This window comes from Equus przewalskii, chromosome 21 (assembly GCF_037783145.1).
Source record: "Equus przewalskii isolate Varuska chromosome 21, EquPr2, whole genome shotgun sequence".
Taxonomy (NCBI): Eukaryota; Metazoa; Chordata; class Mammalia; order Perissodactyla; family Equidae; genus Equus; species Equus przewalskii.
This window is the reverse complement of record NC_091851.1, coordinates 16,618,989-16,635,431: the sequence shown is the minus strand read 5'-3', so window position 1 is coordinate 16,635,431 and position 16,443 is coordinate 16,618,989. Positions and strand designations below refer to the sequence as shown.

General features: G+C 39.8%; 1 long non-coding RNA gene across 1 annotated transcript in view; it reads left to right on the top strand.

The window, feature by feature from the left end:
• LOC139078169 (uncharacterized) overlaps positions 1-16,443 on the top strand; it is a 39,636-nt gene that overhangs the window by 18,061 nt on the left and 5,132 nt on the right. Inside the window, exon 3 of the long non-coding RNA XR_011530982.1 lies at positions 12,253-12,473. This is a non-coding gene — a long non-coding RNA (uncharacterized lncRNA). The remainder of the gene's footprint in view (positions 1-12,252; positions 12,474-16,443) is intronic.

Below are 16,443 nucleotides of genomic sequence, written 5' to 3'. Positions count from 1 at the left end.
ATGAGTGCAGATGATGCAAGGGGCATCCCTGTTGGCTCTTAAGTTGTGATTAAAGTTCAGAAATTTCTGCTTCCAGAAGGGCTCTGAGAAGAGTGAATAAGGGAAGGGATTTGTCTTAGGGCTTTCTTGCTCTTACCTGGAGGTTTTCTGCAGCCATTTTCAATGGACAGGCATGCTCTGAGGTCACGTACTGACTTTGCCCCTTAAAGTGACTCAGGGCTTGGAATGGTTGCCTCTATTTTTCTTCTTCTTGAACATTACTGTGCTGTGCCCATGTGGGTTGATGTGTCCACAACCAATTTGGCAGGTTATTCGTTTATTTCCTCTGATAATGGTACACTGGCGGCAGGGTTACAAACACATTCCAGCTGGCTGGACTTCTGATAGGAGTATCTCGAAAAGGTTCCGCAGCCCTTAGTTAGATTTAGTGGTCAAGGTTCTGGGAGACTTCCTTTTTTTCTCTCTCTTTTTTTAATTTTCAGCCAATTTTAGCAGACCTACATTATAATTCAGCTCAATGTATTATATACATTTTTCAATACCAAAGGTCAAACCATGAAGTAGGAATCTTGGATGTTAATCCTGTAACAAGATTGTTTATAAAGTAATTGCCATATAGTAGATGTTTGCTCTTTACCCCAATCGGCGAGGAATGAATGTTAAGAGGGAGAGACATGAAAAATGCATTTGATGGCTTTTCCAAGGCTCTGTCATTTAATCATGTACTGAGAGGAAGAGGTATTATTATCTCCATTCTACACAGATGAGAAAACAAAGGCTCAGAGTAGTTTAATATCTTATTCAAGGTCAACCCAGCTCTTTGAAGTTGGGATAAGAATCCTGGGTTTGTGTAGCTCCAAATCCTGAACTCTTTCTTCCTGCCCTCCCATGTAGAATCCCATAACCTTGACACAAATCTATCAATGTGAGAGTTAGACATGACCTAAGAGGTTAACTCAGGGCCTATCAAGTTCAGGAATTCCCTCTATGAGGTCCACGACAGCTCATTGAGCTTCTGGTTACCTCCAGAAATGAAATCAGCTATGGTGGGTGTGTTTGCACCACAGAAATTTCCAAAAGCTGCAAATCAGGCCTTCTCTCCCTGCCCTCTGCACTGGGAGCCGATTGTTAAACATTTATCAGCACACCAGTCCTTCTACCCTTTGGGGGTCATTCTGCCCTTTGACCTTACGTAGGAAAAGTCCAAATCTTCCTTCATAGCAGCCTCTCAGAGATTTCAGGACAACTCTTTTGTCCACTTTGTCTTTCTATGACAGCTTCAGAGAAACCTGAGTTTGAGCCTCAGGTCAGTCCCTTAGTTGCTGTGGAACCATAAACAAATCATTTATTCTCTCTTAGCTTCAATTTTCCTATATGCAAATAGAGATGATAAAAATAGTATCTTACCTCTTGGGTCAATGTGAGGCTTAAATGGGACAGTGCATATAAAATACACTGCCTGGCCTACAGAAAGTTCTCAACTAACTTGAACTATTGTCACCTATTATCAGAATGATCATTATTGTTGATCATAAAGCCACAAACACTTAGGAAGTTGTCCAGGACTTCTAGCAAATGAAATTACACCTGTCAGGGTCCCAGCAAGAGCAGGTAGGCCGTACAGAAGGTTTGATTACAGAGAGAGTAAAGATAGCTGGATAGTTAAGGGAACAGATAAGGGATATTGAGATACCCAGGATTCACCAACAGGAAGGAACCTTACCACCTGGGTTCTGAAGGTGCAAGGGAAGGGAGCAGTAACGCCAAGAAGGGCAGCCCCAGGGGAACTGCAGCATAGGTGTAGGACCCACCCTCAAACGTGAGGCCCAGCCGGGAGAGTGTGGGGAAATAAATAGCAGCCTCTGCATCTCTCTCCTGCCCGCGAGCCTTCTGCCATTCCGCCCAGAAGCCAGAGGACACAAGGAATGGGATGATTCCAGCCATAGACATCACCTTATGGGACACAAAGCAAGATAGAGCCAAGAGGAATATGAATTCAGAGGGTAGGAAGCAGCTGGTGGAAACAAACGGAGAATAACGAACCAGCATTTGAATTTTCAAGCTTATGCTAAGTCTGTTGAATCCACCTCTTGGCCTCTCTTTTCTGTAGAAGATCCAGACTAAGAAATTATTCAAAAATGTAATTGTCAAGAGTGGGGGAAAGATCTCAGTGTGAGCAGGTGTGTTGGGTTCTTGGGCTTCATTATGCTTTAAATTTGATGTAATGCATTGAAAAAAATGCTTAGACCTGAGATTGGCAGAATGCCTATTATCCTATGATTTTGTAGTCCCCCAAACTACCCAGGGAGAAAGGTCCCTTGTTACCTGATTGATTTGTATTGGTCTTATGCAGTACTTGCCTTTGCTTTACTTTCCCTCTCTATGAAAATGTTTCTTTTGGTAGATGTCATTGCCTTTGTCTGTGCATGTGTGTGTTTCATATTTTAGGGGTCTTTAATTGTCCATTCTAATAGCATTCTCCTCCCCTTTGAACTACTTCTGTAGTCTATTAAAAAAAATCTGCAGGACCTGAAATGTATTAAAGTTCTCAGAGTTCCTCAGTACAAGGTTTCCATCTGTTTTCAAAAAGAGACATTTTATAGCTCTGGGAAAGCCACTTAAACACAATCTCATCTACTGAGGCAGCACGTGCCCCCGTATGCTGAGAAGTCTTGACTGACAGGAACAGCTTCTTCTCTCACCTGGGTCTCTACAAACCTGTTAGATTCTGAGGTCATTGACTCTTTCCTCAACTCACTGTTTATTACAAAATTCTGTTGTCATTCACACAGTTCAGTAAGGATAGTATCATTTAGCCTTTAAGAGCTATTTCCAGGAATAATTTCTTACAAAAATTCAGGAGGAGGGTTGATGGTTCAAATAAATCCTAATGATCTGAGCAGATAGATTCTTGAGCTCAGTCATCTCATAGATTTTTGATGTCTATATCCACGTACTGTCTATAGAACAAGGACAGAAGTAATGACGCTCTCCTAAGTGATCATGTTTGTACCACAGATTGACCACTGTCAAGCTCACTGTCGTTTGTACCCTTCTATTATACATAAGTCTAATTCAGGCTTTCAAACTCAAATGCCATCATCAGCCATGCAGGTAACGTACATGACTGAAGTAAAACAGGTGTAAGAAAACATCCCTTGGCGTGCATAGATGCTCTACGTCTATCTCCGTTTCCTACATTTGGTAGAGATATTCATACAAAACATATTTTACTTTTATTTTATTCTTTATTAAGGAAAACGATGTTGTAAGTGTGATGATAAATGGCAACAGAAGCCAAGGAGACAATGGGGAGTAGTGGCCTCTGTGTAAAACTGGGAACCATGTATTCTGTTTAGAGGAATACTCCACTGTTTGGGCCCAGCACATTGATGCTATGTGGAAGTGAAAACCTGGTGTTGTCAAATTTTCTCTCTCTTTCAAAAAGCCAAAATTCTGGGTTTTTATGGGAGATTTTCAAAAATTTAGATACTGGCAACAAATTTGCAAAAGTTAAAAAGTACTTCATAGGCCAAATCTAATATCTTTTAAGCTAGATATCACCTACTAACTGCAAGTTAGCAGCTGCTAGACTCAATGAGTCCATGAATGACAGGCCACTGGGCAGAGTTTTACATGGAATAAGGAGAAGAGAGATGGCTCCTCTGATGTCCTTCTACAATGATAAAAGTACAGAAACTGTAGAATGTTCTAGAAGCCACTAAGAAGGTACTTAAGTACTTTCTGGGGCAATCTTGGCTCCTAATCACCTTCTTCCTACCCCTCAGGCTCACCTCTTCCTCATCACCCCTATGCACAGACACTACCACTCTTACACACCCCCAGACACATACACACACACTGATAGTTACCCAAGAATGCCCTTCTTTGACATCCAGTCTCTGTTTAGACGACTTAACTCCCTTCTTGTGCATTTTGCTATTAGAGTGTGAAAAAATCTCTGTAATTGTATTGCCAGTTCACAAAACTCTAACTTATCTTTGATTCTCAGTCATCTTGGCACAGCCATGGAAAACCTCTGGCTCCTGTGATCTCTAAGCATTTCCCAGGTGCCTCTTTACTAGTAGTGTGAGTTGATTGCTGATTTGTAAGCACTCATCTAGATTCATTGAGAACAACATAACGTGTACTAAACACTAAGGAAAATCGCACAATCCATTGACCGGCTGAGAAAACCCACCTAAATTATTGTTTTTCATTGTACGGATAAAGGCTTCTCCAATAAGAGATCTGCATGAAGAACTGGATACACCAGAAGACAACCTTCAGTACTTTAAGGCATTTCAGAGCAGCCCTGTGGCTCCTGCTCCTGGAAGGGACATTTCCCAACCTTCTGGTGTCTGAGTGCCTTAAGGAAACAGGATAACTCTGAAGTTAGGTTGGGTCGGGGGAGAACGATATTCCAGAAGCAGCCTTCCCCTGAGCTTAGCTCCCTCTTGGCCCACCTCACTTATAGCCTGTGAGCTAGTCTGCTGCCTCTATCTCCCCTCCTTCTACCTTGGCACTGTCTGATTGAGGCTGTTATTGTTCTGGCGTTGGCCTGCTGGCTACACTCACATCCTCTGGCTTTCTGAGATGGTCTGCATCCTGTTTGCTGCATCTGCTTCCCTCAGGCTCTGCTGTCAGTGTTTCCAACCAAAGTGCATTAACTTTGAACCCTTGACTCCTTTGCTAAGAGGATGCTGTATTTGACAGCATGGGGCCAATTTCCCACCCCCTCCAAGAGCATCTACCTCATGGAAGGATACACAAGCTCCTTCCCCTGACAACAACCCGTCTTGCCAGATGCTGTGCCTTGGAAACCCTGCCTTGTTTAAACCTGAGCATTGCCCATCATTGAGTTACACTGGCTGACCACTGGTGCACAGGGCATACCAGAGCCACAGCACTGGAATTATTATTTTATGTCTTTCCCTCTAGTTTAAAAAAAAAGATTTAAAAAAATAATTCCATAATGAACAGAAAGCATGACGTTATTGACCTGAAAATAAAAAGGCAAATGCTTATTAAGGCGTGTTGGTCACTATGTGTTAGAGGACAGGAATTCCTGGTGATGCAATCTGCCTCGTCCAGAAACTGAGCACAGAAAACCTTTTCATATGTGCTAAGTCTGCAGCTGCAATAAAGCCTCCGTGCAAACAGTCAGCTCTAACTGCAGATCCCAGCTTCTCTACTGACGCTCTGAGCCCTGAGGGTGCAGCGGCATTTCCCGGTGGAGCCTGGCACCCAAATTCTATATCCAGGCCTGTAAATTGATACCATGCAAGTGGATAAACTGGTTTATGGGAAAGGATTCCTACCAGGTCTTGGTGGTCCTGAGGTTAATAAAAATATTACTTGAGGAAAAGAAACATCAGTGTTAAAGATTTATTACCTGCCAAATCATGGTAGTGAGAGTAGCTTTTTCTAATGGGTAACGAGTTTTTATGCATCATATGCCATTCATAAGTTTGACATACTGCATAGCTGGTATGACAAAAACAGAGAATGTGCAATGAGGAGTCCGTAGGAAGGTGAATTAAAAAGGATTTGATTGCATCTGAATAGATAATTCTCTTGCGCAACTCAACTCTCATGTCAGCAACTAGAATTACTCCTATGTATATCACAAACATAGCTAAGTTAGCTTAAGAGAAAATAAAAATTAGTATGAGTGTCATAACATTTTTAATATAGGTAACTGGTATAGGCTGTCTACGAAAAATCAGGTCAATAAAATAATACTCCTCTTGTACTTTTTAGATCGGAAACAAACAAACTGCTTATGGGTCTTTATGAGGGTCCAGTCAGGAAAACTGGAATCACTCTAGGTGTCTCAAACAGAAGGGATTTAATAGAGGGACTTGATGACAGAGATGAGGAGATAAGAAACTCTACAGGGGATGGTGAAGCACTCCAGAGATGCATAGTAGCAAGAAGCAGATACCACCCTTAAAGTTAGCAGAAGGAAATGTTGCCAGGACCAGAATCTGGGTGCATCTATTGGAAGCTACAACCATGACAAGGTCTTCCCAGTGAAAGTTGAAATCATAGAGACTATAGCCATCACCAGAGATGCAGTCTGAAGGAGAGAGAGCAGGGAAGAAATATCCTAGCTTCTCCCATCTCCCATCCCCCAGTCTTCCATCAGAGCCTCCCTTTGACTGAATCTACCAAGAAGTCAAGGTGCAAGAGAGCCTGGGAATTGTAGTTTCCAGACAGTATGTAGGAACTATTGCAGACTGTCAAATGACTAGCATGTTAGGTATTTCTGAAAACATGTATATTTATTTATTTGCATTAGCTAATTGACTTTATATTTTAAATGGACTTTGATGAGCAAATTTTACCTCCTTTTTAATTTATTTTCATTTAAAAAATGAATGAAGAAAAACCACAGACGATCAGGCTGTGATGTGTTTGCCAGTAATTTACCCTGCAAGATATCTAGTGACGTCTCTCTGTACCCATATGTCTTCATTTTTCCTTAAATGTTTTTTTCTGTCTCCTTTGCTTTTTTTTATTTTAGCTTTGGGATTATCCAGTAAACAGAAGTGATGATTTCATTCATTTTTATAACCTAATCCCTCACAGGGTGAGGCAAGCTGTGGAGTGGGGGAGTACATGCTGGTAACTATTTTAGACTTGTAAATTTTATAAGTTCAAGTATCTTACTCAGTGCAAGGACATGAGTAGGGAAGTGCCTGGTTCAATGATGTAAACACAGCAAACATCAGCCCGGAATGTAGGAAGCGAAATGCAATCAAAAGAGGTTTTGCAGAAGCATCCCTGCTTTTTAGACACTAGCATTTTCTTTGGTCTGAATTGCTCAAGTTCATCAGAGCTTTAAACAACCTTTTCGCTTGCTGTGCTGCCTGCCGTGAGGACCTGTTCTCTGAGATCCAAAATGCAGAATGATTTGCTTTTGAATTGCATTGTGTGCAATCTGCTTCTAAACCTGCAAGACACATCTGAAAGGACATGCATGTTTTATTTAACAAATACTTCCATAGTGTCTGTTATTCGCCAGCACTGTTCTAAACTATTAACACATTTGATGTTGTTGCATGTTAAACAGCTGTATAAGGCACAGGGAAGACAACGGGTGGTATGCACTAGATTATTATTTCTCCCTATTTTATAAATGGGGAAACTGAGACACAGAGATATTAAGTAACTGATGAAAGGCTATATAGCTGGTAGAGCCAGGATTTGAACCCACACAGTCTGGTTCTAGAATCTGTGTTCTTAACCAGTAAGTTACGCCATCCTCTCCAATATGGCAACCTCAGGGTAGTCAGAGTTATTGCCTGGCACCTCAGGGCTCCAGAAGTGAGTGTTTCAGTGAACAGGGTAGAAGCTACCTGGCCTTTTATGATTTGGCCTCAGAAGTCACCTAGTGTAGCTTCCTCTGTACTCTCTTGGTTGAAGCAGTGACAAGCCCACTCAGATTCGGGAGTGTGACGGGAGTGTCAAAGCGTCAAAGATTTGCAGCCATGCTTTGAAGCCATCCCAGTGAGCAAAGTTTCAGCAGCAATAACCACAGTATATGATACCCAGAATAGTGGGTTGGTTTTTACTTGCTGAAATGACCCTATGGTTTCCTATATTTGGTCCTCATTTATCTACAGCAGGAAATGGAAGGAAATAGAGTCTTTCCGTAAGGCAGTTCTCTGTTCCAACTGGTATTCTTCTAACGCCTCCCTTAGCTCTGACAGCTTTCTAAATGGCATCGGACAAGACTTCCACTGACTCAAGTTTCATTGATGTAGTTGTACCCAAATAGAAAATGTTCTGTTGCCTATATTCAAAACACATTGCTAAGCCAATTTTCTTCAAATTCTCCTGAATCTCCTCCCCTGGGAGGATTATACAACTGCCAACTTTGAATTTTAAACTTTCAGATACTTTTGAGTAATACTCAGTGGAGAGAAAGAAAAAAAGTATTTTGGTAAGGTGATGTTGGGGTGTGTGTGTGTGTGTGTGTGTGCGCACGTGTGTGTCCTCAGAGAAAAATGCAGGTTTTCTATTTTAACTTAACTGTAAAATGCTGAACTAATTTAGCTCAAATCTTTGAATACAGGTTCAATTTATGGGGCCACTGACTATCAAAAAATTTAAGCTGAAAAATATTGAAAAAACCACTCAACTCACCAGAATTCTGTTTTTGATTAAAATCTGAGTTTGTGACCAATGTGCTTTTTAAAAAATAGCTCTGGTGAATCCCACAATTAGGGTATTCAATGACATTTCTTTATGATGTGTCCTGAGGGAACAATTTGATTGGTACATAGAGAAAAATTGTAAAAGTGGAGCATTTCCTTCTGTGCCATGGTCTAAGACAGGAATTCCACATGCAGACGGGCAAATGTTGGAAGGATGAGGCTGGTTCATCTGTTGCTCCTTCATGGCCAAGGTTAATTCTTGTTACGTGGCTGGCTGCCAAATCTGTCCTTTTCTTTTTCACCAAAGTGTAAGCAGACAAAAGACGGCCTGCTGCGACAGAACAGTTCACTGCTACATTATTATGGCAACTCCTAAACGTGCAGACAAAAATGTTAAAGAGGCTATCAGTTGTTTTTATTGATTAAGGATGGGCCAGTATGAATTAAATCATCCAGTCAATTCTGCAAGAACTTGAATAAACCCAGGCATCATGAGCATTGTACATGGAGTATCTGAATGAATGGATGGAGTTGATGAGGTTGACTTAATTGGAAAGCTGTGTCAGCCTTCCTAGGACAGTCAAACTCCTTTTGAAGCCACATGTGCAGTATAGAAAGTTTCCTGTGACTTGGACTGGGGTTTAGGCAGCATAAGGTGAGGGTTAAGACCCCCTCTTCTGGGATTGGACCTGGGAGATTTAAATCCTGTTTCTACTACTTGGAGCTGGGTGGCTCTGGACAGATTACCTCTCTGTGCTTTTTATTTTCCCTCTATAAAATGGGGATAATAAAAGTATATACTTTAGAGTGTTGTGTGGATCAAATGAGTTCATTTATGCTCAGTGTTTAGAAGCATCACTGACACATCGTAAGTGCTCAATAAACATGGTTATCACTTATGCTATTGTCTGCTTCTGGTATTCTCACCGGTTTATCAACATAATTTCTCTAGCTACCACAACTGAGAAAGTGGGATGCATCCTAACTTCAACATAATGTCTAGTGGTCTTGGGGAAGTCGTTTATTGTCAGTGAGGTTCTGAGGCTTTTGGGGATTATAAGGCTATTCTTTCATGGTGGCATCTGCTTTTAAACCAAGCTACAGAACGCATGTGCAATAGCCCCCAGTAAATAAATAGTCAATATACTTAGTCTAAAGTAAAATAGAAGAGTGAAACAGAGCAATAAGGTTTTTTTTTAAAGGATAAGAATAAGAAAAAAAGAGGGAAAGAAAGAAATATATCACCAAGGATCAAATAAAGGAAAGGGCACCCTGCTCACATCAATGTCTTTGAGATGTGACAGTCAGAGAAACTAGAGACTCTGATGACCCTCCCATCTGCCAAAAGCACCCCTCACACCTACTCTACGTCAAACAGATGGAGGAAAGATTGCAAGTGGACACCTGTCTCCAATTGGAGAAGTGTGCATTCAGAGGATATGAAGGCAGCCCAGGGAAAATGCAAAGAAAACTTCTCATAAAGAACCTGACAAATAATCCTAACAAATGGAAGAGAAAAGAGGACTAAACTATATAATACAAGAAAATATTACCTGAATGAAAATTATTTAAATTAACAAATCTATTAAATTTGTTATGTAATGTGTTCTAGAATAAACTAATAAATAATGACAAACACAGACACATTATGCTAAAATTTCAACTTCAAGGATTAAAATGATTTTCTTCAGGAATACAAGTAGAAGAGCAAGTTGAGTATAAAGGTAAAAGTCAAGCTGGCCTCAGACTTCTCCATGTCAACATCTTATTGTCAGAATTAGTGAATTAATGTCTTCAAGTTATTTGGGATGGAGGTAGGATAAAGGGGAGGTGACATAAAAATCCTAAACCAAGCCAAGAGGGCATATAGATTTAATGGCAACTGAATTATATGAAAAAATTCAAACAAAGCATCTAAGATTCTTGCTCCTAAAGACCCTGTATGCTAGTAGGAAGAGATTAGTCCAAGCAATTAGATAAGAAAAAAAAAAATAGATGGACAGATCAATGAGAGAATCCCAAATATAAATGGGAGATTACATGATAAAGATGTCATTTCAAATCAGTAATAATACATGGATAATTCAGTAAATGTAATGGGAAACTAGCGAGCCCAAATAGATTCCAGTGAGTCAAAGATTTAAAGATAAATAATGAATCCATTAAAATATTGTAAAAAAGCATTAGTGAATTTATAATCTTGGAGTATGAAAAGTCCTTTTGAGGTAAGACATACAGCACAGAAGTCACAAAATTAAAGATTAATACATTTAATTATTAAAATATTTGAAATTTTTATACAGAAAGAATACATCATAAAGTCATAAGACAGTCAATAGATGGAGAAATATTTATAATACATTTCTGACAAAGGACTAATTTCTTTAATATGTAAATAACCTGTAAAAATTAATAAGAATAATTTAGGTGTGATAATAGTATTATAATGATTTTGTTTGCTTGCTTTTAAGTCATTAAGAAAAAGGCAAGCAGTCTAGAAAAAGGGGTAAAAGATCTGATCAAAACCTGAAATATAATGGTTCCGTAAGTATAAGGTAAAGTTTTTCAACTTCATTCATAATAAAAAGAAGTGCAAATTAAAATGAGATGCTATTTTTACCTTAAATCATTTTCCAACGTTTGATGACACCCAAGGTTGATGAGGATTCTGTTGGTAGAATAAATCAGTGTACACTTTCTTTCCTCCTTTGTCTTCCCCTCAAAGCCCTCCAGTACATAGTTGTACATTCTAGTGAGTGCCTTTGGTTGTGCTGTGTGGGATGCTGCCTCAGCATAGCCCGATGAGCGGTGCCTTGTCCACGCCCAGGATCCGAACTGGTGAAACCCTGGGCCGCCGAAGTGGAGCGCATGAGCTTAACCACTTGGCCACAGGGCTGGCCCCCCAGTGTACACTGTTTTGAAGGACAGTTCATCTACAATCCTTGAAAAAAATTTTTTAATACACATACTGTAACCCAGAAAATCTATTGTTAGAGATGTAACCTCTGGATATACTTGCAAAATTTTATATAAATTTATTATTGAAACATTCTTATAAGAGAACGAAAAACTAGAAATATCCGAATGTCCATAAGGAAGGACAAATTAAACAAATCATGGCAATAATACTACCCTTAAAAACAATAAGACAGATCTGTGTGGAAAAATCTCCAAGATACATTTATTAAAAAATAAAAAAAACTAGGAACATATGTATATCGGTATGTGATGTCACTTCTTTATGCAAAATATTTGCATACACACGTGTATGTACATGTGCTAGCATATGTGTAATGTCTTGATTTCCATAGTGTTACGTGTGTATCCCTTAACCCTGGTTACCTTTAGAAAAAGTCATTCAAGGTAGAAAAAAAGGAAAGAGACCTTTGTTTTCATTTTATACGATTTGATACTATTTAAACTTTTTTAACATATGTGTGGATTATTATTTTTAAAGTTAGCAGACATTATCTGGGTGAGAGAATCATGAGTCATTATAATGTTCTTTCTTTACTTTCCTCTATTAAAATGTTTCAAGATATTATTTAAAATAAAATATGATATAATTATTCAATTTTTAATAGTTTATAAATTTCTCTTACTTTAAAATGGAAGTGAATTTCCTAACGTATTCAGTAAAGTGGGAGCAATGCTTGTGGTTTACTCTGTGAGCAGTGTTCTGAGGACTAAGCAAGGCAAATATTTCCCATCTGCATGCTCTTTCTTTGCTGATGGCGGCCTGGTCCAGATGACAGGACAATGGCCTCTTCCACTAGTTCTACTTCCTCAACTCCGAACTTGCCTTCTCCAAAGTGAGATCTTTAAACTTTGTTAAAAACAGCTCTCCCTGGAGGCTTTCCTATTCAGTAGACTTTGAGGAGAGACCACAGAGCTCAGAAAACAGTATGAAGCACAAGAGGAAAAGGAACTTAGAGTACAGTTCTGAAAATGTTCTTTAAAGCAGGATTTCATGGAAGAATTAGTCATCCGTTTTTAAGCTTAGTCCACCTTGCTCAAGTTATTTCAAAAGGAAGTGGAAAGACAAGTGAGCTGCTACCATTCAAATCTTTTTGTGGCTTAATTGCAGGTAGGAGCGAAATTAGCAAAATGGAGGGAGCAGCCAGTGTCAATTTTTAACTGCTGATGTAGGACATGAAACAAGAGTTGATTGATCTGAAAGTTACTTCCCATCTAAAAGGGCTTCATTGGTTGGTTGCTGAAAACGAAGAGGACGAGGACGTGTGGGAATGCAATTCCGACATCTCCCAGTAGCTCCATGATGAAAATCACTTCAAATACATAAACGAGGTAAAATACAGCAAAAGTACTTATCCTGAAAATAGCCAAATAGTTCTGGTTCTGTCTGACTCTATGTTTGGCACTTTGGGACGCAGTTAACTCTCTAGCTAAAGTCAAGCAAACTCAGACTTACTCTGAATTCAAATAACAACACCACTCCAATAATCAAAGATCTTTATTCCTTTTACTACTTTTAAGACAAATAAACAAAAACAAGTAGAACCTATTCCTTCCTTCTTTGCTTCCTTCCTCTTTTCCAACAACTATACTCCGCAATGCGTATTATCTCAAATGGTTGGGACAAATATGACACAACTTCTGTATATTTTTAGATTAATAGCTGGTACAAGGATAATACTTGGTCATAAACATGGTCCTGAGGTTTTCATTATAGGAACCTAACCAAACTTAAAATATTCAAAAATAGATTAAATTGTGTTCAGTGACATTTTCTTATAATTATGCGTAATGTATAAATAAGGAAAATGTAAAATGGCATTTTGATTTCACCTTTGAAATGGTACCTGTGATAGTTCTATTCATCAGCATATTAAAATAACTGATTCCCCTAAATCTCCTTCTTTTCTACACAGGAGTGTACTTGTCTGATAAGACACTGAAACAGTAAGTTGCTCAATCAATACCAAGTTAGCAAAAATTAATTGTTGGAAAAGCAGGAGGTCTATTGTTAACATTAATTTTTGAGGCATTTAGTGTAATGGTAGCTGTTTTCCTTAGCTGTCATAACTTTTTCTACTCTGGATTAGACCAGATATTGCCCATCTGTTCGCTACTTTATGCATGCGAATTGGTTTTTTATTAATTAATTGTTCAAACACAAACAGCACCCTAAGCTTAAAATGATTCGTTTCCCATTGTAGGTAGACTTAGGTGACACCTGGATATATACTTACTGGCATGGATGACCTTGGGGGAATAATCTTGAACACATAATCATTGATAGCTGGGAATTGAAATTTTAGACTCTGGAAGCCACATGAGTTTTTTCAAGAATTTTCTCAATCTCTGTATGTTTGTAAATTAAGCATCTTCCTCCTCCTGCACTTTCTACACTGGTTAATGTCATTCCAACTCCTTTGTCATCCTCTTTGGGCCATTAAGTGCCATTAGATCTTATCTTTTTGATCTCTTATAGCCTTCTCTGTCACCCTCTGCTTCTTCTGAGTTCAAGGACTCTCATCTCTTGCTTAAATAATTACAACCACCTTTTAATTTGTCCTTCTGCCTCCAATCTGGCACTATTCCAAGCCATCATGCTCACTTCTACCAAACAGGTTTTTCTCATAGTAGATCCTATGGGGAAAAGTCCAAATTCCTTTGCCCAGCAAAATCCTGGCACCCCCTTCCTCTCCTGTCCAGTCACACTAAATTGCCAGCCATTTCTTTAATGCATCTTGATGTTTCATGCTTTCCTGCCTTTACCCCTGCTGTTCCTCCTGCCTAGAATTCCCTTCCCCCTTGCCTATCTGCCCAACACCTGCTCTGTTTTCATGATTCAACTCAAGTATTATATCCTCCTAGGAAACCTTCTCTGACCTCCTGGGGGAGGTAGTGACTCTATTCGTGATTTAATCTTTGTATCTTGTGTAAACTTCTATTTGATTGATTTGTGTAACTTGCCATATTCATCTTTGTAGCCCCAGAAACTTAGCAATGCCTGGAAAAGTAAGAGTCATTCAATGAATAAATGAACAAAGCCCAGGAAATAGGTCTCCAAAGACAACAATTTTATTTAATTCTTGGCAGAGTACGACTTAAATTTGAGGCACTTCAGAAAGGCACCATCTCAGATCGGTAGAATATCCAGTGTTTATCTTGGGCTCCTCCAGAAGCTGACTCTACGACAAGGATTTGAGTACAAGTAGGTTACAGGGAGGTGGAGAAAACACAGTTCCGGGAGTGGAGAAGTGAGGCAGGGAAGGGAAGGCAGCCAATAAAGGATGCATTTATCAAGCCAGTTATCACTGTGGGTGACCAGAGCTTTGATCATGCACCTCCTAATTAGCCCACCCCAAAGTTAGCCCAGAAGCATGAGAAAGTGGGGGGTACTGATATGCTAACTGCCATTGGTCAGTGGTTGAGGGCTGCTTCTGGAAGGTATTAATTCCCTAGCACGTCTGGCCAGCAGCACATGTGGGCAGAGCAAACTCCCCCAGATGGGAGCAGGTCTTAGTCGGCAATCGTGTGTAAGGGAGTGGTCAGGCCTAGCGGGCTGGGATGACATTGACATGTCTGCTACGTGTGGTCTTCAGTGCCATTGAGTGGTCATTGTACAGTAAATATGAGAGGATGAAATATGATATTTCTCAAAATCTCTCAGGTCACGTAAACCTCACGTTATTTGCTCAATGAGCAAGTTCTACATTAATTAGGGCAGAAAGCAAAATCTTTTGTTTCCAATTTGTGAAATATGCCCGGGGTGAGAATATTACTGGTCAAAGTGATTCATTTGTATTGCTGTTGTTCAATCTGAGTATCTTTATCTTAATTCTAAAGTCGCTGCCCTCAAACCCCTCTTGCCTTTGCGAAATTCTCTTACTGAATTCATAGATAACCAAGATGAAAAGAATTTGCAGTCGGTCCCAGGAGGGCCCTGTGGAGAGATGAACATGACTGACAGTTTCGAGGTAACTGTTCCAGGCTTACTAAGCTTCGTGTGATCCAGCAAATTGTGAAAGGAGCAGAAACATGCGAATCAAGTTTTAAGTAGATGAAGAATCCCCAGGTGTCAATGAGAACTTACAAATATACTATTCTCCTGGAGTCTTCTTGTAAAAAGTAAATGACCACACAGAAATTCTCCCACAAATACAGTGTACAAACTCTTCATTGATTTTGTTAAAGGCCTTCAGATGACTTCAACTATTTCATGAACTATTTGGAGATACTTTTCACATGCTGATAATTCTTTCTCTTTATGTTCTTTCACTCATTTATGCTGTCACTTCATTCTTCTTCTGTATCTGCGATCTGGAAACATCACCAAGGAGCTGTTGTTGACTCTTAGTCTATCAGTCCTGTCCTCACCAATATTTAAGACTGCGGGCCACCCTCTCCTTCTGAAAAAATCCCCCCTTATGAATTCTAAAACAAATGAGCATTGTCTGTTTTTCAATTCTCTGAAACTTTTTCTGTGACATCTATGTCCTTCCTGGTCAATCTTTTCTTCTCCAAATAGTTAAGCTTTGGCTCAGAAATCTGCACCCCAGTCCCCTAATCCTTTTCCTGAACTCCACACCAGTGCTTCATTACCTGCTCTGCACTTCCGTGAGGACATTTAACCAGAACCTCATAGGTACTTCCAGAAAGGACCACGCCTGCTTCTCCAATCCAGCTCCTGCCCACACTCCTCTCTGTTAATGGCACCACTAGTTTTTTGTCACCTGTGCTCCAAAATCTACAGATATTGTTGATCCTTCCCCACCCCAAAGCTCTACTACCCATCTCCATGCCACACCTGGCCATCTGATCGCCTTATAACTTTCACATTGGCTTCTTTTTCATGTGGACTTCAGGCTCCCATTACCACTTGGGTGTATAATTACAAAAGCTGCTATCCAGTCTCTTCATCTCCATTCTCTCTATATACTCTCTACTCCCCACCACTACACCCTACCAAACGTGAGATTTTTTTTTCCTAACATGCGTCTCCAAATATGCCATTCTTCTGGGAAACTGTTTCACAGTGACCCATTTATACAGGATCGAGTCCAAATTCCTTAGAATAGCAGTTCAGAGTCTCAAGGTCCTGGAATTTGCTTACCTTTCAAAACTTACTAGGTTGGATATTCTCTCTTTGTACCCCAGATCCACTCTTTACCTTGTTCTGTGCCTGAGAGGTGACTCTCTATGGGCTGCATAGACTGAGATCCCCAGCCTCTGCATAATCCCCTCACCTTGAGTATAATCTGGATCTATGAATATGATGGGATATTACTCCCATGTTATAAGGCAACGG